Source organism: Tursiops truncatus, chromosome 17, assembly GCF_011762595.2.
Source record: "Tursiops truncatus isolate mTurTru1 chromosome 17, mTurTru1.mat.Y, whole genome shotgun sequence".
In the NCBI taxonomy this organism is placed as follows: Eukaryota; Metazoa; Chordata; class Mammalia; order Artiodactyla; family Delphinidae; genus Tursiops; species Tursiops truncatus.
In genome coordinates, this window is record NC_047050.1 from 61,392,901 (window position 1) to 61,419,696 (window position 26,796).

Here is a 26,796-nt window from a genome sequence, read left to right on the forward strand (position 1 = left end):
AGGACATTTTATGTATCACTTTTCCCATATAAATTATCTATATTACCCAAAATTTCGTAAATAAACCCATGTTTCCTCTACACATAGAAAACATATATAAAAAATAAAGATCAAGAGAATGAGAAGACAAGTCACAGACTGGGAGAAAATGTTTACAAAAGACATATCTTTTAAAGATTGTTATCTGAAATATGGAAAGAACTCTTGAAACTCAACAATAAGAAAATGGACAAACTTGAGTAAAAAGTGGGCAAAATCGGGCTTCCCTGGTGGTGCAGTGGTTGAGAGTCCGCCTGCTGATGCAGGGGACACGGATTCGTGCCCCGGTCCGGGAAGATCCCACGTGCCTAGGAGCGGCTGGACCCGTGAGCCATGGCTGCTGAGCCTGCGCGTCCGGAGCCTGTGCCCCGCAACAGGAGAGGCCACAACAGTGAGAGGCCCGCGTACCGCAAAAAAAAAAGAAAAAAAAGGGCAAAATCTCTGAAGTGATATCTCACTAAAGAAGATATACAGATGGCAAACAAGCACTTGTAAAGATGCTCTGCGTTATATGTCATTAAGGAATTACAAATTAAAACAACAATGCAATACCACTACATACCTATTAGATTGGCCAAAATCTAGCACATTAACAATACACAAATGTGGAGCGACAGGAACACGCATTTATTGCTGGTGGGAAAGCCAGATGGTACAGCCACATTAGAAGATAGGTTGGCAATTTCTTACAAAATTAAACATAATCTTACATCACACTATCCAGCTATCACCCTCCTTAGTATTTATTCAAATGAGTTGAAAAGTTGTGTCCACACAAAAACCTGCACACAAATGTTTATAGCAGCTTTATTCATAAGTGCCAAAATGTGGAAGCAATTAAGATGTCTTTCGGTAAATGAATGGATAAATCAACTGTGGTACGTCCATACAACAGAATATTATTCAGCACTAAAAAGAAATGAGCTATCAAGCTGTGAAAAGACATGAAGGAAATTTAAATGCATATTACTAAGTGAAAAAGCTACATACTATATGATTTAGCTATATGACATTCTGGAAAAAAGCACAAGTATGGAGACAGTAAAAAAATCAGTGGTTGCCAGGGGTTGGGGGCCCGGGAAGGATGAATAGACAGAGCACAGAGGATTTTTAGGGCAGTGTAACTATTCTATACGATACTATAATGGTAGATACGTGTCATTTTGTATTTGTCAAAATGCATAGAATGTAAACACCATAAGCGTGTCTAATATAACCTGTGGATTTGGGTTATAATGATGTGTAGGCTCATTGATTATAACAAATATACCCCTCCAGTGTGAAATGTTGATGGCAGGGGAGGGAGTATGTGGGAGAGGGGAGCAGGGGACACAATAGAAACTCTGTACTTTCCATTCAATTTCGCTGTGAACTTAAAATTGCTCTAAAAAAGAAGTTCTGTTAAAAAAATTAAGCATAGAAAGATAAAGAAAAGGTGTAGGAATGTTGTTTCCCCACTCTGGGCACAGCATTTGTGAGAGAATAGCTACCATCCATTGAAAAGTAAAGCAAAAGGAATTTGGCAAACAAAAGACATAAGGAAAAACAGGTTCTGGTAAGATCTCTAATTAAGTGGTAAATATGTTCACTTGAAGGAGTATCTTTTCATTGAGGTGGTCTGCTAATTGAGCAAAAGACCTAATTTTGAATGTTTTCTTAAATATCAAGACAATACCCCAAGGTATCTTTAGCTTCTCTTCCACTCTCGAGCCAGGTGCATGGCATCCTCCAAATGGAGGCTAAAGACTGAGCTGCTTGATTTTTCAGAGACTGAGTAACAGGCTTTCTGCAAGGATGGATTGATTTCTGGGTCACTTTCCCCACAGGCTTAGAGTAATCCCTTGCACACAGTAGAGATGCAATTAATACTTTTTTTAAAGTGTAATATAAATTTATTCTGTGACATTTTTCTCATTGAAAAATTTTAAAATAGATTAAAATAATCAGTGTTTCATAAAAAATAAATACATCAGAGGAATTTAGTTAACGCCTGTAACATAGATGGCTTGACCCAGACTATCTACTTTTGTTTTCATGTCAAACATTTTTAATAAAGTAATATAAAAATGATAGATTGCTGCATTCTACACGTCCTGTGACTCAAACATTTCAAATCAACTTCCAGTCTTTTTTCTCAACTCTGTATGTTAATGGCATTTGCTCCTGTTTTTAAATGGGAAGAGTATCCATTTTTTTAACAGTGATATTTAGGTCTTCTTTTTCTGCTTCTTCAAGAAAATGCTTCATGCCAAGTTTGAATAGTAATTGAGGGTCTGGTCCAGAAAGCAGTAGGCAATTACAGAGAGCCAGTGGTAAGAATCAATCAAAGTGCTCAGCTCAATTTCCATGAGAAGGGTGTGTGCATAACCATTCTGGAAACTTGGGATGACCATGGAGGCTACCTGCAAATTTCATCTGCTTCTGAAACACTGGACTGGCTCTGACATCCACACAAGACTTTGCAGCAAACTATAGTCCAATTTTGTCAACTGCAGCCTCTAATATTCTACTGTTTGGTCAATCAAACATATAATCTTGCAATGCGGACTTTCTCAAAAGTGCCCAACTATCTCAAGGACAAACGGCCCAAATCACTGTGTGAAAAATCAAACCTAAGAAATCCAATAAATCAATCAAGCTAGTCTTTTATTGCAGCCTGCCAAAGTACTGCACGTTCTATTTCATAGCCCAGAAGGAAGAAAAGTTGATGAATATCAGTTCCACTATGTAAAAGCTCAGTGAAGATAAACATTTGTCCATTTGGAATCACAAAGGAAGTGCTGGCTCAGCACATATACTAAAATTGGAATCACAAAGGCATCTATCTGGGGAATCAACCACATGAATAATCTCAGAGATCCCTAGGATATCTTTACTGTGCTCAGTTAGATGATAAACCACGTCTTGTCCTTAACAGTGGTATTGGTTGTTTTTCTTTTTCTTATTTTATTGCAGTATAGTTGATTTACAATGTTATGTTAATTTCTGCTATACAGCAAAGTGATTCAGTTATATATACATATTATTTTTCATATTCTTGTCTTTTATGGTTTATCACGGGATACTGAATATAGTTCCCTGTGCTATACAGTAGGACCTTGTTTATAAATCCTATATATACTAGTTTGCATCTGCTAATCCCAAATGCCAAGGGGGAAGGGTGTGAGGGAGGGAAGGATTGGGATTTGGGGCATCTTTCTGAGTTAGCATATCATTTTAAAATTCTTCCATTCATGTTTCATGTTCCAGTACTGATAAAATTCTGAAATGTTCTTTTCCCCATTATAGTAGCTTGCTCTTTCCTATGACTGGACTTACTCCAGCTGAGTAAAATAAAACAACTGCAAGTAGCAATCCAAGTAATAACTTCCAATTTTTGTCTTCTTTATACTTTCTTTAGATAGTTCCTTCTGATTAGGAGGAAGTATTTGCCACCATTTCCTTATTTCCCTGAATACTTACAATGATTACAAGTAGTTTCTGCACTGGTTTAAGAATTATCAATAAGAGAGGAATCGGTCAAGTTGAAACTGTGAAATGTGGAAACTCCTGATGTCTCTTATGGGAGAACAATTTGGAGGACACGATATTGAAAGAGCAGGGATGAACACAACTTCTTTTATCAGTAGGTGCCTTGAAAAAGAGTCATTCTATGCAGTAATTTTTGTGTAGTCATCCAAATTTCCTTACTTCTGGTACTCTAGAGGCATCCTGTTCTTTTGTTATTGAAAATCCTATGGAAATAAAAGTTTCCAAGCAGAAAAGTCAACTCACCACACTGATTTATTCCCAGGCCCTGATACTGACTTACTATATGGTTCATTTGCACTAAATGACAGTCTGGTGAGGTTACAGCTAGTGTGTTACATTTTCTCCAGTTGGCCAGTGAATTAAATCAGAAGAAAACACAATTTCTACTAGCGGACTACAATCCACAGATGAAGCTTATCTTTCTTTTGCTTGATTTATCCTAACAGTGGCAAAAGTGATGAGTCCCTCCAATTAGTGACTGTGTTTGTTTATTTGCTTTTCTGGTTGAGTTAGTAAGCTTTGCAATTGTCTATATCTTTTTCTCCCTTACTGTAAACTCAATGAAAGAAAGGGTTTTGGCTTGATTCCCATTAGAACACCAACACCAGACACAATACCTGCAAATAATAGATGCTCAGTCAATACGTTGAAGGAAAGAATGTATGAACAAGTAAAGCTGAGTTTTCTTTTTTTTTGCAAATCTGATTCTTGAACGCTCATTAGAGCACTATGGTATAGTGAATTAGCCTTGAACTAGAAATCAAATACTCAGATTCAAGGCACTATTCCATCCATTTTTATTATCTATCCTTTCATAAATCGTGAAAGCTCTGAGACTCAATTTCCCTACTTGAAAAATGAGTAGAAATCAATCTCACCAGCTAATTCTACTAAGATCTGGAGACTTTATCTACATAAGGCCAATGAAAGCACTGTGAGTTTTAAGCTGCTGTATAAATGCGTGATCCAACATGGCGTGTCACACTGACATCAATCAGGGAAATAATTTACAAAGTGAGTGGGAAGTGTCAGGAGGTAGAGAATGCTTAATTTGCCAGAATTTTCAGGGCAGTATGGTATATAGTTGGAAAAAATGTTTGATAAGCTACAGGAGCTGTAAGTGCAATCCCTTACCACTCCCATTCATGTTCCACTTTCAAATAATACCCAATAAAACTTTCTTGTAAGAAGAAGTTCTCCACTGGACTTCCCTGGTGGCACAGTGGTTAAGAATCCACCTGCCAATGCAGGGGACACGGGTTCGAGCCCTGGTCCAGGATCATGCCGCAGAGCAACTAAGCCCATGTGCCACAACTACTGAGCCTGTGCTCTAGAGCCCACGAACCACAACTACTGAGCCCACATGCCACAACTACTGAAGCCCGTGCACCGAGAGCCCGTGCTCTGCAACAAGAGAAGCCACCGCAATGAGAAGCCCGCGTACTGCAACAAAGAACAGCCCCTGCTCGTCACAACTAAAGAAAGCCCACATGCGGCAATGAAGACCCAACACAGCCAAAAATAAATAATAAATAAATTAATTAATTAAAAAAAAAGAAGAAGGTCTCCACTTAATTGCAGACCTTTCGAAAATAGGGTGCAATATAAGTATGGAGCCAGAGGTGTGTTGCTTGAGGCACAGAGGGTGAATTTTTTTCTACAACTTTCCCTAGAAATTAATCAAAGAGACAAAATTTTATTTCTTTAAAGTAAAACTTTGAGATGATGCCTGCCTACCAAAGATACCAAATCAAAAGGCTGCCTGGGATGTACACATATTGTAATGGTCCAACCTCATATATAATCATGTCAGAATCATCTTGGACTATATCAGACCTAAAGAAAATCTCATCTTTGTTCTATAAAGTCAGAATATATTAATGTAGGTGAGACCAAGCTCAATCTTCTTAGCCAAAAACTTAATCTCACATAGTAATGTGGGGACAAGCCCGGAGCCAAAACCCAGTATTCTACCTCATGCAGTACGAAATGTTTTACAAGTGATTATATTTTAAGTATTGATTAAAAAGCATTGGACAGATCAGTTCTTTGTACCATGTTTTTCCATTCCTTTTTTCCAAATGGATGGACTACATTTAAACTAGGCCAATGAAAACTGGTAACAGCTTGCTAATGGAAGTCAGAATCTTAGCTCATTTTATTCAAGTGTCCCTTCATTTATTCCTTAATTCATCAAACATGTATTAGATGCCTAAATGGTCCAAGCATCTGGAGTTGCATAGGGAATTACAGTAAATACAAACAAACATTGTGTGTATGTGTGATCTGAAATGTTTACTAGTTACGGTCTGAGATAAGAAACATACCAATAAGTAAAACATTTGGCTCTTGGGCTAATTTCCAAGACAATTTCGAAAAAATGTCTATTTTCTGTGTTCCCTCTTCACAACTGTGTTGAATCTGGAATATAAAGCCACTAGAGATTTGACCACAGTATTTCATTTCTCTTATACAAATTCAATAGAATACTGACATTCAAATTATGCCTACTCTCATCCTGATACATTTCCAAGATTACCTGAAAATTTTAAAACAGTTTGAGACATGCATTAATTCATTCATTCAGCAAACATTTACAATGCCCATCATGTGTCCTGCACAGTGAATAAGTACTGGGGGGTTAAAACACAAATGAGCCTGCTCCAGAAGAACTCATTATTTGTAAAAAATATGGCTAACCTAATTTAGAATTTACTATATGACTACAAAGATAAAATTGGGAGGATGCTTTGAAATGCCTTTCTATGGCTATGAAAAATTTGTCCAAGATCTTTGGTTCTCCTTACAATTTTCCTCCCTAGCAGCTTATTTTCTAATAAGTTTTCTACCTTTCCCCTTCTCCTTCTCCTTTCTCTTCCCCTTCCCTCTCCCCTTCTTCTTCCTCCTCTTCTTCTCCTCTCCTTCTTCTTTTTCTGCTTCTTTTTCTTCTTCTCCTCCTCCTTGTCCTTCTCTTCTTCCTTCTTTTCTTTTTTTAGTGGATGACCCTCTATGTCTATGACTATATATGAACTGGACCTTCATCTGACTGAGTAGTTTTAGATCTATGTTTCCAGAATTCTTTAGAGCTTTCTGTGGAGACTCCTTGGGGATGACTAATCCAGTGGCATTCCAGGCTCACTTTCTTCACCTGATCTCTGGCAGCTTCACAAAGAACTGCTATTTAAATTGGGGCTTTGAGAAAATTTCATTTGAAAAAAGAGTTCTTAGACATCTTTAAATTTTAAAGTCACTCTCTTGTCTAATTTTTATCTTTGGAGGATAAACTGAGGCAAACAGAGGAGAAGTGATAGTATCAATACTATATAGCTACCTAGAGAGAACTATATTTGAACATGGGTCTTTCATTCTCAGATGCTCATCCCTTTAGGTTATTCTAGGCAACAGTTCTCCTCTGCCACATTGCCCACTGTAGAGGTAGAAATCTCTGTCTGGAATTGTAATGACAAGAGTGTCACCATGTGCTGTGTGTTTCCCCTCAAGTGTAGACTTAACTACCTCTTAACTTCCTTTTAGCTTTAATCAGGAACACTCTGTCCATAATTTTCAAAATGTAATTCAATTTCGAAGACATGAGCTATGAATTTACTAAATTGACTATGCTAGTTTGTAAACACTAGGTTAAAATATATATATATAATCCTTGCAAAGGAGTTTCTTATCAACTTCTTTAGGGATTGGGGATGCAGACATGCATACATCTTCAGTGAAACTATATCTATATTAGTGTCTTGTTGTTATGAGTTGAATTGTGTCCCTCAAAAGACATGCTGAAGTTCTAACCCCCAGTACCTCATAAAGTGGCCTTATTTGGAAATAAGGTGATTGCAGATGTGTCTTATAAATTAAAGTGAGGTCATACTGGAATAGGGTGGGGCCCTAATCCAACATGATTTGTGTCCTTATAAGAACATGGCCATGTGAAGACACAGAGACACAGGGAGAACACCGTGTGAAGATGGAGGCAGAGATTGGAGTGATGCACCTATAGTCCAAAGAATACAAAAGACTGCCAGCCATCATTAGAAGCTAGGAGGACGTCATGGACTAGATTCTCCCTCAGAGTCCTCAGAAGAAACCAAACCTGATCTTGACTCTCAAATTTCAGACTTCTAGCCTCCAGAACTGTTAAACAATAAACTATTGTTTTAAGCCACCCAGTTTGTGGTATTTTGTTACGGCAGCCACAGGAAACTTATACACATGCATAAAGTTCACAGATGAAGAAGCCATTATCAACCTTGCCATGTGTCTGGCACTCTGCTGGGAGAAGCTGACATTTGAGTTGGGCACTCAGGAGGAAGTCGGAGTCAGCCAGAGAGAAAAGGGAGTATGTGTGTTTATAGCACAGAAGAAAGCAGGAGCAAAGGACAGGATTTTGAAAGGTCTTTTGGTGTTTGAGTAATGCTGAGTAGCTCTGTATAGCTCCAGTGTGGAACATAAATTGTTTGGTGCTTGGGCAAAGACTGATGCAATGCCCTTTTGCAACAAGAGAGTTTACTTAAATCAAGAAAAACTTCAAGTTTTGGAATCACTGTGTGTTTGTGTGTGTGTGTGTGTGTGTGTGTGTGAGTTTAAATATGTACTTATCCCCAGATGGTTTTTCTTTCTTTCTTTTAATTTCTTTTTAATTATGGCAGCTATTCTCCAAACATGTTTTTGTTTATCTCAAACTAAGTATACAGTTTCAACATATGGAGCATATTTTATTTTACTTCAGTTTATCTTAAGAAATCAGCTTTCCTAACTCTTGTTGGCAGTGAACCCAAATGATTTCTTACTTTTTCTTTCCCTCTCTACTTTCTCCTTTTTTCTTTTCTCTCAGTTACAATTTATCTCGATCTCCCTCACTCTCACTTTCTCTCCTTTCCTCTCTCCCTCCTTTCCTCCCTTCTTTGCTTTTTTCCTTCCTTCCTCCCTACTACCTTTCCTCCTTCCTTTCTCCCTTCCTTCTCTTCCTTTTCCTTCTGGGAGGTCACAAAAGATTTCCCATGTTGATGAACCAGCTCATTTAGTGGCAGAAACCAATAGTTCCTTGGCTTGTGGACATTTAATCAGCCTAGAAAATACACAAACTGGAAATAATGTTAGTAAACAAGTCAGGGATATTATTTGCTCTTTCATTTATAATATTATGAACCTGGCATTCTAGTCTGTTCATAATCTGTGCCCAAACTATATTATCACCCTTAATTTTGCATGATGTGTTTTCAAACCTCAGTGTATTTGGATCTCCTGTTCTTCCTTTTCTTAGGAAGCTTATTTTCATCCTCTCAGCCTACAGCACTCCACTTACCCTTCAAGATCCAGCTCAAATATCCCTCCTTTTAAACGCATTTTATGATGCTCACTGGCAGAATTAATCTTTTTCTCCCCTGGATTCTCCTAGAGCTTTGTACATTCCTCTATCTTTGCTTTATTATGATTGGTATTTATTTTCATACATGTCTCTTCCATTAAACTGAGGTCAAAAATGGTTTCTCATTGTCGCAAAATCTGCTGTGTCCAATAGGCACAAAGCACTTCATAAATTCTCACTGAAGACATGCTTGAGTGGGAAGAGATTGCTATCCTCATACAAGAAGCAAAAAGCTTGTCTTTAATATCCATGCAACTCTTCCTTAAAATCATTTGCAAACTTCCCAATGTGAAGGGCACTAGAAATGTCAGAAACTGAGCATTTGAAGAGAAATCCACTTAGAAAGCTGAGTATAATATTGATAAGGAAAAATAAAATAAAATAAAATATTGATAGTGGAACTTATCCTTTCTTGGTGTGTATATTCATGTAGCAGAAACTGGGCATTCTAGTGGACTTCAAGTACAGTGTAGGAGCTCAGTGATATATTCATGAATGTTTCTGCAGTGTCACTAGAAGAAATAGTTTTACCACTCAAACCAAGCCTGAAATCAGTTACACTATGCTGAGATAGTTTATGAGTGCAACTGTGCTGTGACTCATGAGGTCTGCCAGAAGAATGAAAGTATAAGTAGGGACACATGTGTCATGTATACTTAATGTCTGTACTCCCCCAAAACAGAGCCTATGTCTTTCTTCTTAAAACCCCCAGCACATTACTTGACACATTGAATATGATCTACAAAGGGCTTTTGAATGAATGAATGAAGATTGTCTAACCTGATACATAGCAGGAATGCAAAGTCACAATCTTCATGGTTGCAGCTCTATAATTCCTGCATCTGTCCATTACTATTAGCATTTTCAATGACTTTGTGATATAAGAAACTTTTTAAATTATATTGCATGACCCTTAATTTCAGCAACTTATTTCCAGCATCAATGACCTTGATCATGACCTTATCTGTTCTTCAAGCATTGCTTAATAGAAGTCTGTGCACCGAGTAGGGATAATGGTCCATGGACTAAGTAAGCATAGGTTCTGACCATGTTACTTACAATGACTATAGTCCCCTATCCCTAACTACCTCCTTCTAACAAGGGCCTTGGAAGTCTCAGTGATATAAGCTGCTAAGAAAAAAAATGTGGAGAGGATAAAACAGATGAGGTGGGTTCTGGTCCCAAGTAGGGAGGTATAATGGACAGTAGCATGCGTGGTGGAGGGTCTGATATAGGAGGAGGAATAGAGGTGTAGTGGTGGTGTACAGGGACCCATAGGCACCATGGATCAGCCTCACCACACCGCACCCCGCAAGTCACTGTTCCCCTCCCTGGGGTCCTCACCTTCATTTCTCATGGGCAAATTGAACAGTTTCTTATCTTAGAGCAGTAAGAGATATTTACATGAGTATGACACATTTTCACTGAAGAGCTTGTGTTAGGGTGTACATCTGCCCCATGAGGACAATGAGATTTTGTTACCTGGGAAACATTGTAACTTTCCCGTACCTGGGTATTCCCATCCTCATTGGAAAGGTGGTGTGTGAAGGAACTGAGATTACAAATGAGGAAGAGTTTCTAGAATGTCAAATGCTGCAGAAATACGTCTTGATTATTATCTTGATATTGTCCTTAAGGTAGGATAGGATTGGGAGATTGGGACTGACATATATACACTATTGATACTATGTATAAAATAGGTAACTATTGAGAATCTACTGTATAGCTCAGGGAACTCTACTCAATGCTCTGTGTAATTGACCTAAATCAGAAGGAAATCTAAGAAAGAGGGGATATATGTATATGTATAGCTGATTCACTTTGCTGTACAGTAGAAACTAATACAACAAGATAAAGCAAATATACTCCAATAAAAATTAATTTTAAAAAAAGGTAAGATAGGATTTCTCAAATGAGGAAACAGTCTCAGCCAGGTCAAGGACCAGAGATGAAGGAGCACACAGCTTACCAGCAGCAGAGTTCTAGAACCTGGTCTTGTTACTTTCACCCCAGTCTGTTTTTATTTTTGCTTCCCCCATGCTCATCCTCAGAAACCAGGTTGTCTCTGATGTAACAACATATGAACTTTAGTTAGGAGGTGTTTTTTCATTACAAAAGGGTAACCTTACCTGTTACATTCATGATCATTTAGATAGCTTGTTTTCTTTTAGTTTAAACCTAAAATTAAATAATCTAAATAAGGAATATATTTTTATAGCTAGAAGGGAATTTTCTGGTTAAACGTCTCACAGAGCTGGATCCTGAGGCTCTGAGTGGTTGATAAATAGCTTACCTGGTGACAAATGAACCACAGTGGTAGCACCAGTGCAATAGCCCCTTGCCCATGCATGTCACCAGGCCCCGTGCTGCCTTTCCTTTACAGAGCACCAGGTTAAATCAAGAGATAACAATCTTCAGAAGCAACATTAAACACTTCACGCAGTACCTGACAGTAGACTCCTAAACCCCCAACACAGTCAAGCCAGGAGTCTTAAGAACATTTACATACATATTTGGAAGCTGTATTCAGCAAGCAGTTGTTCTTAGGTGCTCTGAGTAAAAGAAAATAGTTTTGATCGGGAAGGAGATGAGTCACTATCCCCATATCTTGCATTGGAAAGAGGGTATGGTGCAGTCCTCACTAGAAAGCAAACCTGGGAGGAAGGTGGGCAAGACTCCCAGGCGGAAATTTATTGTCTTTGCTGCAGGACCACTCACCTACCAACCCATCAGTCACCAGCTTATATGTTTCTCTCCACTGCTTCCTTCACTCTCCAGTGGGGAGAATTCTCCTCTGTCCTTTGGCTCATGAAACAACCTGGGTTTCTCTGACTCTCCCCACTTCAGCTAAGAAGCCCACATTTATGTTTAATCAAACTACAAATGCAGAATTGTCAGTCTCTGGGTGGCTTCTTTAGAAACAGCCAGAGGCTGCATATTTGATGCTTTGAAGCACATTTTCACCCCAGGAGTTAAGCTAACGTCTGTTGAGAATTGTCTCCAGCTCTGTCACTGTTGAAACAGAAGCTCCTCCATAAACCCCACTTTTATGCCACGAAAAGACTCCACTCTATGCTAAGACATTAAGAATAGTTAGGGGGAAACGTTCTAGTCATTTAAAATAAGAAATCAGCAAAACTTCCACAAACCTTCATGTTAACATAGTGATTCCTAATTTACAAAGCACTTTCCCCTGGCTAGCCTTGCTCCTGTTTGACTTTAAACCACAGAACAACTGCATTGGTTAGAAAGAGTTTGTTGTGGAAATCTCCCTTACACTCCATCCAGTACCAATGACAAAACTCGGGTCCTTGAAAAAGCCATGCTCCTCTCACCACCAACATCTGCTCCCACTATTTTCTCTTTCAGGACTTCCCAAGGGAAAATTGCCCACCCTCTCCCCCTCTATCCCTACTCCAAACATTCCTTATGTGCATAGGAATGAAACATAGAATCATGTTTCTATCTTCCAGAGTATCTGAAATCAGTTTCTGGTTATTCATTTTTCAGTATGCTTATTTTAATATTTGTCACCCTATAAGGTTACACATCATTTCTGTGCTTAGCTTACTATTATATCTTTAGCATATGTCTAGCATATAATAGCTCAATAAATACTTCAGAATGAAATGAATGACCACCACCCACCTTTCTTTTCAACTGAGAAATCTGAAGCTCAAAGCAACATGCCAAATGTCATGTTACTAATAAGGGTTTTTGATGTCAGAGAGACTTGAAATCTCCAATTTCAAATTTTAGCATTGGCATTTACTCATTTGGGTGATTTTCTTTAAATCTCTGGTTCTCTTTTCTTTTATCTGTTAAATTCATATAATAGAAACTAAAAGGATTGTAAGTTCTATAAGAAATAAATTACATATAGTGTTTGTGTACTCAATATACCCTTAGTAAATCCATTCATATCTTTTAAATCAATTAGTTGGACCACTGACCCTAGGCTATGAAGCTATTTCTATATATTTCAAAATCATCAATATCTCTTCTTACAAGAGGAAAATCTGAAGCAGAGGGCAAGTAGTCAGTGCTAAAAGCAATTGTTTCTCTTTATCTTTTCTCCTTTAGCTCATAACGCAGTGACAGAAAAGACTGTGAAATAAAATTTTCAAGGTAATAGAAATAGAAGCAAAACTAATATTTATTTAGTTTATTTAGCATCTTCCTAAATGCCTGGTATAATGCTTGTTGCCTTGTCAATTATTCACATTAACAAGGATTGTTTGAAAGACAATTCCAAGATGGAGATGTTTAGGAGAAAATGAAGAGTTCTCATGGTAAAATCAAAGAGTGAAGTCACAGTGTTTTTACTGGCAGATTTGCTAAGGTATGGAGCTAAGGAAAAAGCCAAGATATTAGTTAAAGAAGTTGTCTGAAGAGAAGGCTTATGCAGCTTAAAACCAAAAAAGGAAAGAAAATGAAAGAAAGAAAAAAGAACAAAAAAGAAATAAAGTAAGCATTAAATATCAAGAGATGTTCCACTCAAGTTTCTTGACACTTAATCTTGTGTTTGATCCACCAGGCCACCTGTGTTGCTCTATAATATTATTATGTCCAATGTATAATTTATATTTTCTGTATTGTATTCCAAATCTATTAAAGGCAGAACACAGACCAAAGATATATATATATATATATATATATATATATATACATAAATCGCAGCATAGAAATAGCAAGGGAATATAAAAATATTACCCTTCAAATATTCTATTTCAGGCTGAAAATGAAAGAAGGATATTGGAAAACCCACACATATATGACTTAATATATATTATCTAGTTCATTTAACTTCAAAACTGCTTTAATACAGCTACATTAGAAGCAGTAATTATACATATTTAAAACTTTGGCTGGAGAGAGCTGACTGAGAACATTGACATGGGTAACAAGATGTTTGTGTAAGAGAACATGCAGGGGACTTGGAGTCAAAAGGAACTGGGATCAAATTCTAGCTCTGCCACTTATGATCTCTGTCATACTAATGTTAGAAAATGAAATCTGGGGTTAGTAATGCCTACGTCGTAGGATAGATATGAGTAAATAAGGTTGAAATAAGATTGAAAATAATAATTATTGAAAATAATATGAGTAGCTTCTATATACTAATACTTGTAATACAGTCTACATTTAATAAATAGTGTCTTTTTCTCCCAAAAACATTTGTTGTTTTTAAATAGGAGAGAAAAGATAAAGTATCTTTGAAATACTAAATGATGTGCATCAGCCATGCTGCTGGAAACAAGAAAGTAAATGTGCTTTGCTTATCAGAATGGTGCCACTGTCATCTACCATGCACCTGTTTCTTTCCTTCTCCTCCACCTTTACCTCAACTATTGAAGTAAAAAAATGATTGAGGTGATACCAAGGCCTACCTTATTCTAAAGGAGACTGAGGTCATACAAACACGTCCAAGCAAGCTGGTGATCTTCAGGAAGGAAAAGAATTCAAGCATTTTTTTTCTGCATATATAGACACCCAAGTCATTATATTTTTCTTGACTTATTGCACTGGCTAAAACATCTATTACAATATTGAATAGAAGTGACTGAGTATTCTTCTCTGTTCCTAACTTTCAAGGGAAAGCATTTGGGTTTTTTACCATTAAATGTGGTGTGAAGTATATGATTTTCATAGATGCCTTTCATTAGACTAAGGAATGTGACTTCTATTTCTAGGTTGATGAGACTTTTTTTTTTCAGGAATAGATATTGGATAGTGATACATGTTATTCTGCATCTACTGAGATAATCATATTTTTTAGCCTGTTAATCTGGTTAATTAAATTGATGAAGTCAAATATTAAAATATTAAGCCAATCTTGCATTACTAGGATATAACAATTTTGATCATGATGTATTATCCTTTTATATATGATTTGACTTAAGTTAGCAAAACTATATTAAGAAATTTTGGATGCATATTCATACGGAATATAAATCTGTAATTTTTTTTTCTTATAATTTCTTTGTCTGGCTTTGGTATTCAAAGAACACTATCCTTATAGAAAGATTTGTGTTGTGTTCTTTCTTCAAATTTCTGGAAGAATTTTTAAAGAATTGTGCTTTTTCTTTCTTAAATACTTGGTATAATTCACTATTAAAACAGCATGGCCTAGAGTTCTCTTCGTGTGAGGTTTTTCACTGTATTTCAATTTTTAAAATAAATATAGTGCTGTACAGGTTATTTATATCTTCTTTCATGAGCATTGGTATTTATTGTCTTTCAAGGAATTTTTCCATTTCATCTAAGTAATTGAACTCTGCAAGCATTTTTAATTACTAAATGTATAAAGTAATTATGAAAAGCAACCTGAAAGCTTTTGAAATTTTATAAAGAAATAGATTATGGTACTTTACTGCTTAAATCATCCTAATACTTTCTATTGAGCTCCCTACTGAACTCGAATTTCATATGAATCTTGTAATGCAGCCCATTAATTATCTTAAAATTTGAAGTTTGCATGACCTGCAAGTTCCTCCGTGATCTTAGCCTTCTTCCCTTGGCACTCAGGCCTTCTGTTTCCCATACCTACAAAGTTATCTCCCACAGCAGAGACTTCACACAGTCATTTCTTCTGCTGGAATATTTTTTCTATGATTATTATATGGCTGGCTGCTTCTCAACATTCAAGTTTCAACTCAAATATGACATCCCTAGGAAGTCTTTCTTGGCTATGCTAGTTAGAGTTGTGGGCTTACTATGCACTGAAATAGTAAGAATTCTAAGATGACCCACAATTACCCATACCCACGTACAATCCAGTCTTTTTGAGTGTGGATAAGACCTGTGAATACGTTAGAATATCACTGTCATGATTTATGCCATGTTGTTTGGCACAAGTGAGTATGCAGATGTAATTAAGGCTCCTAGTAAGTTGACTATAAATTAATCCAAAGGGCCATTATCTTGGGTGGCCTTGACATAATCAAGCAAATCCTTTGAAAGCAGAAATATTCTTCTGTTTCTATGGGAGAGGTAAAAAATCATTTTGTGAGAGAGTCCACAGAGAGTCATATGGCATAGACCTCAGGATGGCCTCAAGATGCTGAGATTACCTCTGGCCAACAGCCAGTAAGAAAACAAAAACCTTAGTCCTACAATTGCAAGGAACTGAATTCTGCCATCAACATGAATGTGCTTGGAAGAGGACCCTGAGCTCCACATGAGACTATAACTCCAGTTAGCATGCTGATTTCAGCTTGATGAGACCTTGAGTAGATGGCCCAGTTAACTCATGCTCAGACTCCCGATCTAGGAAAACTGTGAGTTGATAAATTGTTCTGCATTAAATTGCTAGAATTCTAGCAATTTGTTATGCAGAAATAGAAAATGAATACACCCAAAGCCACTCTCTATTACACTGCATTATTTTATTTTCTTCATAGCTTAAAACTTTGAAGTTATATATTTTCTTGTTTATTTCAGTATTTACCCCAGAATATACATTCTACTAGAAGAGCAATTTTGGTTGTCATTCTGCCAGGTTGATTCTTGCCATTCTGGCTATTTGAGAGGTAGATTGGAAAGAATTATAAATCTGTTTCTGTTTTTCTGTTTAAAAAAGAGAAGCTAATATATACTGCATAATATTGAGATTTTTCTCAGTGGGACAAAATAATCTTTCTTTGGTATTCTTCAATTTACTAAATAATTAAATATGAAGGAAAGTTTAAAACTTCTTCAAAATGAGAGAACCAAGCCAAGATTTCACATAAATCAGAGGCATGTAGCTCTGTTATTTTTCAAATAATACAATTGTTTATGGAAGCCATGCAACATTTCAGAACAGAATTTTATTTTGCATAATGAATATACATAAAATTTTTTTTGGATTTTTCCCTCTGTTGTTATTGTGACCACATGTGGTGATGGTGCCAGAACATTCCTCCCTTGTGTGTTTCATGCCCAAAGTGATCCTTATACTCAGGGTTTCCAGCATATCTGTCTGTTTTGTCAATTCTTGCTATTGTTATCCTGAAAAGGTAATCACAACTGCCTGAGCCAAAGAGGAGGGAGAGAGAACCACATGATTGTCTTTTATCCTCCTACGGGAAGAATTTAACTCCTTTACTTTTACTGAACTAGCAAGCAAAAAATACACTGATTAATTGTTTTTAAATCATCATACTTCCAGGTAATATATCCTCTTGGGTAAAAATTCAAGTCTAGAACTTTGTGGCCCACTATATTCATGTTCAAAATCTTATAGCTAAACAAAGAAATGTTGCATTTGTTATCACCTTGAATTCAGGTGTATTGAAACATCCAACCTGTACTCTTCCTGAGTGTCTAACATTTGTGGCTGTTAGCAACTGCAAACTTGTGAAATATGCAATGTCACCTTCAAATTCCAGGTCTTCAAAATGTTACAAGATTATATTGGATACACATGTTTTGCCTTCAGCTGGTCAAGCTGCTTGGTAAAAGCCCTAAACCCCAAACTCTCCATTTAAACCAGTTTCAGTAACATCAACAGAATCCATTCCAAGATTTCAAACATGGTAAACATCTTCAAACGTATGTCTAGAAGTACTAATATCTTTTTTGTATGAGTTAAAAGATTCTAGAAATTACTCTATTCAAAATAAATACATTTCCCATTGATCCTCATTGGTACCTAAAATTTTACCAATAAATTAAAAAAATTTTTTTGTGCTCAAGATTTACAGCTTACAAAATGATGGGTGTGTGTTTGCAATTTGTTCCCTGAAACAGGAATCTAGCTTAACCTGGTAGATAGAAAAGCATATTGGGAAGGGAACAACCAGGCAGTCCAGGCTTAAATCTTGTATCCATTTCTTATTGAAATGAAAACTTCTGGACCAGAGTATCCTCACATGTTAAAACCTAATTCAATAACGCATCTTACAAGACTGTCATGAATATGTTACATAATGTAAGAAAAAGACCAAAACAAAACATGATTATTAGTAGCTATTATTGTTTTTATTTTAGGTGACCTGCTAACATTTATTGAGTGTTCTCTATAGACAGTCTATACATACATAGAGATGGAATAGGTTTGTTTTATGTGAATTCCAGGACAAAATAAGAATCAAAGAAGAAAACCATAGGGAGAAACAAAATTTACTTCATTCTAAAGAAAAGAAAAAATAAATTATTATTAATCATTTTAGTATTGTTGCTATTACTTATTGACTGACTCCTTTCTATAGTCAAGTTATTGTGTTAATTGCTTTCATGGATTATCTTATTAAATTTTCACAACCCAACATTTATTACTATTTTTTGGAGAATCACACTGAGTAAGTTCACAAAGAGCTTTGCAGCTATGACCTGATCTCAGGTATGTTGAATTACAGGAAGGTGTTGACCAGAAACAAATAGACTGCCAGATATTTCTCCAGCAAAGACAGGTGTATTCATGATCAGCAGAGAATTGTAATTTGGGGTCTGCAACCATGAGACACAGGTAAGTCCTCCACACAAAGGAGAATGTTTTTATAGAGAGGAAGAGGAATTTGGGAAGTCTATCTTAAACAAAGAGCCTATGGCTTTTCATTGGCCAGAGTCCTTGCAAAGAAAGAAGAGGAATCTCTTCTTCCTGTTGGGCTTTGCTATGTTCACAAGGTGTGAGAGCACCCCCTTCTGGTCTCCCAACCCTATTTAATTGAGGTTTCTTTTTATTAATTTTTTTCCAGGGGATAACAATGGAATTTGTAGGACAGCTAACTTGGAGGTACAAGGTAACTCTCAATTAGACTTTGTATAACCTCACTTAAGTTGCTAAAGATTTATTAAAGTACAGAGTCTAGATTCAATGTCATGGAGGTCTTACTTGACCCCAGTACATTTATTTCACATGGACATTTGGAGAGTTTTGGGGATGTGATGCCAATCACATGGTGGTAAAAGTTGGGAGTATTTTGTGATATTGTGATTTATAATAAGAAATGCTTATTTGGTCTTTGTCCCCTCTTCTGGCACAGACCTCCATAAAAATCTTGGAACTTCTTAAGTGATAAGAACAATAAAAGCGTCTTTTGTTATGTTAATGAGGCGGCTTTTGGAAAGAACTTAAGGATGAGAGCGGGTTGCCAGTGGATCCAATCATGTGATTATAGGGTTGGAACTTTCAATCCCATCCCTCTGACCTTTAGGGAGAGAGAAAGGCTAGAGATTGAATCAATCCCTAATGGCCAATGGTGTAATTCATCATGCCTATGTAATGAAGGCCTATAAAGACCCCAAAGTATGGGGCTTAGAGAGCTTCCTGGCTGGTGACTGTGGAGATGGGGGAGAGTGATGCACTTAGAGAGAGCATCAAAGCTCCACACCCTTTCCCTGCACCATGTTCTGTGCATCTCCTTCATCTGGCTAATCCCGAGTTATATCATTTCATAATAAACCTATAATCTAGTTAGCAAAATGTCTCTCTGAGTCTTGTAAGCTGCTCTAGCAAATTAATTAAACCCAAGGAGAGGGTTGTGAGAACCTCAAACCTATAACCAGTTGGTCAGAAGTATAAATAACAACCTGGGCTTGGGACTGGTGTCTGAAGTGTGTGGGTGTGGGTGGAGAGGCTACTGAACACATAACCTGTGGAATCTGATGCTGTCTCTGGATTGGTAGTGTCAGAATTGGATTGAATTCTTGGACACCCTGCTGGTGTCCCAGAATTGCTTATTGGAAGTGTGAAGGAACACCACCACCACCATCATATGGAAGTGGGTCTTAGAACACCAAAATAATTTGCAAAAATAATTGAAGACAATAAGAGAAGGACATAGCTGTGGATCAGAAGATGGCTATACATACCATATGACCATACCATACGATGACCATACCATAAATACATATCTAATGACGTTTAAAGCATACCATGAGAAGGTTAGTTTTAAAATGACTTAGAAAGTATAAATAACTTTATAGGAACTACAATAAGTCTCTAATAGAGTAGTTACATTAAGGAGATAAATAGTATATAGATGATAATTTTTAAAACATGTCATGTGGCATGAGATCTAGAGTTACAAGACTTGAACTAGAAAATTTATTTTGCTATCTATGTTATGCTAGCTATACTATGTTGTATCTATTTTACTCATCTTTGTAAACTTAGACAATCTGTTTCACCTACCATGAATAAGTTTCCTTCCCTGTAAAACGAAAATATTATCTTGACTAAGTTATGTAATTACTGACCAGGGTAAAAAAGAAAACAAGATAGCATATATGAAGATACTTTATAAATAACCCAGTGATCTGCAAATTTATGGAGTGCTGAAGATGTTGATGATCATGGTGGAGGTGATATTGTTGCTGCCAATGGTAGTGATAATGGCCAAGCAATTCAAATCAATAAGTTTATTGATCTGCAAATTGTATCATCTCTCTCTCTCTCTCTCTCTCTATCTATCTTATCTGCTTATCATCATCATCTCGGGGGCCAGAAAGGCCCCTATAACTGTCAAAAATTGGGACTGATTCTGTTCAGCAAGTATTTAGTTAAGCTTTAGTCAAACTATATCCATAGAAGGCAAGAGATCACCCCTGAAAGCCTGGAAAGCTGGTTACAAAAGTTAAACTTGATCGAGATGGCTTGGGTACTTTTCTTGGTGGACCTTGTGAGTTTTTGCACATCTGTGTAGATTGGGCAGCTGCCCAAGGGGTGTGGCTTTAAGTATACCAACATGAACACATGTCATGCAGGTAATTTTCTGGTCTTTTGAAATGGTGGTATTGAGACAATATTAATGGAACTTCAATATCAACAGATTTGCTTGATTGTTCTTCTGGTTACAAACATAGAGATTTAATTGTTCCTTTCCAAAAAACAATTTTTAATGAGAGAGGAAAATGAAAATCTTTAGTGGAGAAGAGAATATTGGAAGAAGGAGTTAACACTTTCAGAATGTAAGTGTAGGTTACAAAGCAGGAATTAAGTGGAAAGAAGATACTTGAATCAGACAGCAATTGATTCAGTTCAAGGATTCACTAGGGTTTAAATTCCTGAATTTTAGCATTGTTTTGGACTAGATAATCCATCAGAATAAAAATGTCCATAGTTTTAAAATAAGTAATCACAGTACATACTTCTCTGAATTGGTGGAGATCAAATGAAATAGTATATGAAAATTGCCTTCTACAAAGTATTGTTTATCCTGCCTTACCCAAAATAATTTATTTTCTTCTCAATTCTGCCAAAGTCCCAGAAATTATCTTTGTGGGTCTTACATTCTTTTAACACACAATCTTAATTAGATTATTAATTTTTATATTTATAATAAATATATTTTATTTATCATATTTTCCTATGTTAATTTTATTTTTATTGCTATAATTTAATTACCAAGCATTTATTGATTTCATTATTAGGAATTGTTGCATTTGTATGTGAGTTTAGGATGTGAGAACAGGACATAAAACAGGAGATGTTTTGGGAAAATGCGCTTTAATTTGATGGTCAGATATTGATAATGACTGAACAGTACTCTTATAGCTTACATTTGATATTTAGTGGAAGAAGAATCTAACATGTGTTGTTCTTCCAATATGACTTTTTTTTTTTGCATGATCTGTGGAAACTTACAAAATCATGAAATTTTAGGTTTTAAACCTGAGAGACACTTAAGGAAACAGTTTGTGTAACCCCTCAACTTATAGTTGAAGAAACTAAGGCCTTGTATTTATAGATAGTGTCTATCATCCAGGTTACAAAATAGAATATATAGTATGATATGTACTTATGTATAAATAACCATAGAAAAAACAATCTGGAAGATAATAGGCAACACACAGGGAGATCAGCTTGGTGCTTTGTGACCACCTGGAGGGGTGGGATAGGGAGGGTGGGAGGGAGGGGATATGGGGAAATATGTATACATATAGCTGATTCACTTTGTTATACAGCAGAAACTAACAAAACACTGTAAAGCAATTACACTCCAATAAAGATGTTAAAAAAAAAAAAGGTAATATGCAACATGTTTCTTGACCCCAAGGCTATCATCAGGAACATTCTTCCTCATTCCTCCTTTGCATTCTTTAAGTAAAACCAATAGAAAAAAACCTCTTCTTACTTAAGATTTCTGCTCAGTTGGCCTTCCTCAGAGAGGTCCCTGAACCTTCAATCTACGTTTAATACCCGCGCCTTTGCATGGTCTGTGGAATGGAATGCAAATAGGACTTCTCTAATGTCAGGTTTTACACGTTAATTTAAAAAATAATTGTGGAAAGAACACCGACCTTCTTAGTAAATATTTAATTGTACAATGTATTATTGTTTACTAGAGGTATAATGTTGAACAGCAGATCTCTAGAGCTTATTTATTTTGCTTGATTGAAACTTTATGCCCATTGATTATAATTTCACCTTCTTATGTATTATTCTCTCATTAATATCTGTATCCCCACTAGACTATATATTCCAATAGAGCAAGGGCACTGCCAGATGTTTCTCACCATTGAATTCCAGTCTTGAACATAAATATTGGCTCATTGTAGATGCTTGATAAATATTCATGGACTTAACAATACATAACAATCAAAATACAATCAAATGCCATTTTGAAAACATCCTAAAAATTCTAGAATTTCCAGAGCAATTTTTCTGACTACATTTATCATTCTGGTGGTCTTTAGAATCATGTCAGTCCCCAGTTTATTCCTAATCATAAATATTCCTGAAAGAAATCTGAGATACCTTTTCTGACTGTATTGCAGTGCAACTGTGCACATGTGCGTGTGTGTAAGTGTGTGTACTGAGAAAGAAAGAGAGAGAAAGGGAGAGAGAAGGAAAAAGGGAGAGAGAGGGAGGGAGAAGAGGAAGAGAAATAAAGCATTAGGAAGCAGGGGTTAACTTTTTGCAAAAAAAGGTAACAAATTCAGTAAGAGAAAAAAATAAATATCACTTATGGTAAAAACACTAATATTAAAGACATTACAACTTAATGTATGGGGAATATGTGGATAATAGTCATTAAATTTAGCCTCACATATATTATATATATATGAACCTATATAATATATGAAAAAGGATGTGATAATACAGGTTTCCCCCACTATCCGAAAGTAGAGAGTTCCTATGAAACCTTTCCTGAACCAAAATGGCATAAAGTGAATAAGCAATTACCTTAGGACACCCCTTGCTAACGAATTCAGAAAATAAATTGAGATAAAGCACAAATGCCCACAGACACAGCTTAAAGCTATGGCAGCTCAGTGCTGAGATGCTGAGGGTAGTTCCCCGGGGAAGGAGCTTGGCGGGACCACTCTCACTGCATGGGGGGTGTGCTGCCTCTATAGCAGCTCCCTGCAAAACAAATGGTGAACACTATTTTCACTTTCTGCCTTTTGTTTTTTGTAAAAGTGAAGATGCCCTTTGGATGCCCTTTCTTTCAGTTAGTGAAAATAGGTGCTAATGCAGATATTTCATAAAAGCGAAGTGGTGTAAAGCAAACCTACAAAAAGAGGGGGATACCTGTGAAACAGTAGGGAAGAGAGCAAGGCACAACCTTTAAAAGAATGATACAGCCCTAGGCCATGACAAAGACTGGTTAGAACCAGCTGGGTCCCTGATGGCAGAAGATTTGTCTTCCAGTAGACCTTGAGCCTCATTATACACTCATTGTAATACATTAGCATGCTAACTGACACACCCACCAGTACCATGACAGTTCAGAGCTAACCACAAAAGGCCCAAAAGTGGGCAGTGGCCCAATTCCTGGAAATCCCTGCCCTCTTCCCCCAAATAATTGGAATAATCCTCCCACTTGCCTATGAGTTTACCCAGCCCATAAAAACTAACCACACCATATTTTGAGGCTCTCTAACCTCCTGAGATGGCCCACACTCTGTCTGAGGAGTGTGTTTGTCTCTAAATAAATCCACTTCTTACTTATCACTTCGTCTCCGAATTCTTTCTCAACGAGGCAAGAACCTTAAATTCACCGAGAACACCTGTAACTTCTTTTCCAAATATAACAGTAACAACTATATTACTTTTTGAAATTTACTCAAAGATGCATGTCCATTTTCTCATTATTAACCTCTTATTAACCCAATTTCAAAACAATAAACTAAGGGTAATAATAACTTATACAGTGCTTGCTATATAGTCAGATACTCTTGCTAAAGCATATACATGTATAAACTTACTTAATCTTCATGAAAAATCTTACAAATAGGTATACTTCTTTTCCTTAGCCCAAAGTAGGAACTGAATCTTAGCTAAATTTAGTTTAATGTCACAAAACTACATAGTTGCTTACCTTAATACCCTTTCTGCCTCCTTCCCACCTCCTGTGGGAAATGTAGAATGGCAACAGTGGAACCAGCCTCTGTAGAGCAGAGCCAGGGCACAAGTCTGGATCCTTGGATAACCTTGTGAAGTGGAAACATTTACTCACATTGGACCAACCACCTAATTTGGGGCTGTTGCATCTAAGGAAAAGAATTTTTTATCTTATTTAATCCACTGTAATTACAGGACATTACTTTGTGCTCTAACAAAAAAAAAAACCATGGCTTCTACCAAGTATTTTGGGAAAGGCTAAGAAGTTCTTAAACCAGATAGAACTGAAGTTTCAGCTAAAAGAAAATCCTCGTAAGCAACATCATGGTCTTGTCACAACAGCAAAATCCTGGCTTATCATTTCTATAAGGAAAAGGTATATACTCTACTGAATGTACCATGTCTCAGAATCTCAGTATTGCAGGCTCATATATCTACTTTTGTCATCATCACACAAAGAACAGACACATCTGTTGAGATAGATTAAAATGGTCCAAGATCACGAGATTGGTGTATAAAAACAATGTCAATTTTTGAGTTTACAATGAGAAGTCACTGTCACACAATCAGAGACACTCAAGTTCATGTAACCAATTTATTTTCTTTGCAGAGTAAAGATAAACAGGATGCCAAATTGTAATCAGACGCTACTGCACAGTTTTATGAGAACTGGATATACTCAAAGTCTATATAATCAGCCCCGTGAGTCCCTGTAGGCAGATGTACACCGGAAGCCAAATCTTAATCAGAAGTTGCTTTGTGAACATGGAATCAGATGTAAGGAGTTTGATGATTCAGGCATCACGTGGTACATCTCACAATGTGATTCTCTTGGCAATAGGAGCAGATAAGCTATGGTCCATCTTTAGCTAAAATCATTGTCACTATGGTAAGCTATCTCCACTTCCAGATTTGGAGTGCCTTAATCATGAGGATAAAAAAAACTCAAAGTGAAAACAAAGGCTAACGATTGCCCTTCACTTCTACACTGTTTCCACTTCATGGTTTTTGCCTCCTTTTCCTTTGATTCCTCTTTTGATCTACTTATGCTATTTTTAGCTCTTATGTTACTTTGAACTAATGTCATACTTTTGCTACAGTCAAATGAGTTGATTTACTGCTTAGTTATCAAAGGGCAATCTTGTTTCAATCATTTCTGCATCTGGAGGGCCCATTAATAGAGGGCCCAGGTATTCACAATAAAAGAAAGTTTTTCAGAAGTTAATTTTTTTTTTTACTGGAGTAAAGTTGCTTTACAATGTTGTGTTCGTTTCTGCTGTACAACAAAGTGAATCAGCTATATGTATAAGAGAAATATTTAGGTCAGGTACTATGAATTACCAGAATTTTATCACTCTTTCTTAACCCTATTCTGAGATTTAACTTTGTTTTCTTTTAGCTTTCTTATGGCATTTGACTGTGTATTGCTTTATAATTTGGAAATTTTTATACCTTTATAATTCACACTTCAGTTTACAAGTGGCTTAAGGGGAATGGCCGTTGGTGATTTAACACTGCAGTTGCTTCAACACTTAAGACAATGTCTTAAAAAATAGGTTCAATTAACATTTGAATAATTAATTCAGTTAAAAAGTTAATAAAAACAATTGAGATGAAAAGTGTGCTAAGTTCTTTCTGTCCATATCCCATAACTAGAGGAGCCTGGCTAACAGGATAACAATGTTTCTAAGTCAATACATATCACTTTATACAAATGCTGCGAATTACTCAGAGGATAATAAAAATTCATATAATTGTGCATTACATCATCATATGTTAACATTACCATCATGATAATGGACTAAAATGAGCACCTAAAATATGTATTACCTCAATTATTTTCCCCAAATGTTTTGAGGTGTAGTATTATTATCCCCCTTTTCAAATACAGAATCCAAAACATAGAAGGAGAAAGTCACACAAAATCCTGTAACCTACTATTTCTTTCTCTTTTTTTAATTGAAGTAGAATTGACCTACAACGGCTATGTTAATTCCAGGTGCACAACATAGTGATTCAATATTTCTATACATTATAAAAGGATCACCACGATAAGTATAGTTACCATCTGTCACTATACAAAGATTTTACAGTATTATTGACTGTCTTCCCTATGCTGTATAGTTCATCCCCATGACTCATTCTTTTTGTAACTAGAAGTTTGTATCTCTTAATCTCCCTCGCCTATTTCACTCAGCTCCCTCACCCACCTTTCTTCTGGCAACCATCTCTTTGTTCTGTGTATCTATGTGTCTGTTCCTGTTTTGTTATTTGTTTATTTTTTTTGTTTTTAGATTCCACATATAAGTGAAATCCTACAGTATTTGTCTTTCTCTGTCTGACTTATTTCACTTAGCACTATATAATTTGGGTCTATCCAAACTGTTGCAAAAGACAAGATTTATATCTTTTATGGCTGAATAATATTTATATATGTATATGTATTATATGTGTATGTGTGTGTATATGTGTGTGTGTATATATATATATATATATATATATATATATCTATCTCACGTCTCCTTTATCCATTCACTTATAGATGGGCACTTAGGTTGCTTTTATATCTTGGGTA

At 36.3% G+C, this 26,796-nt stretch overlaps 1 pseudogene; it reads right to left on the bottom strand.

Annotated features, from left to right (window-relative positions):
• Positions 1 to 2,148: 2,148 nt before the first annotated feature.
• Positions 2,149 to 26,796, bottom strand: part of LOC101326276 (metalloendopeptidase OMA1, mitochondrial-like) — a 42,626-nt pseudogene continuing 17,978 nt past the window's right edge.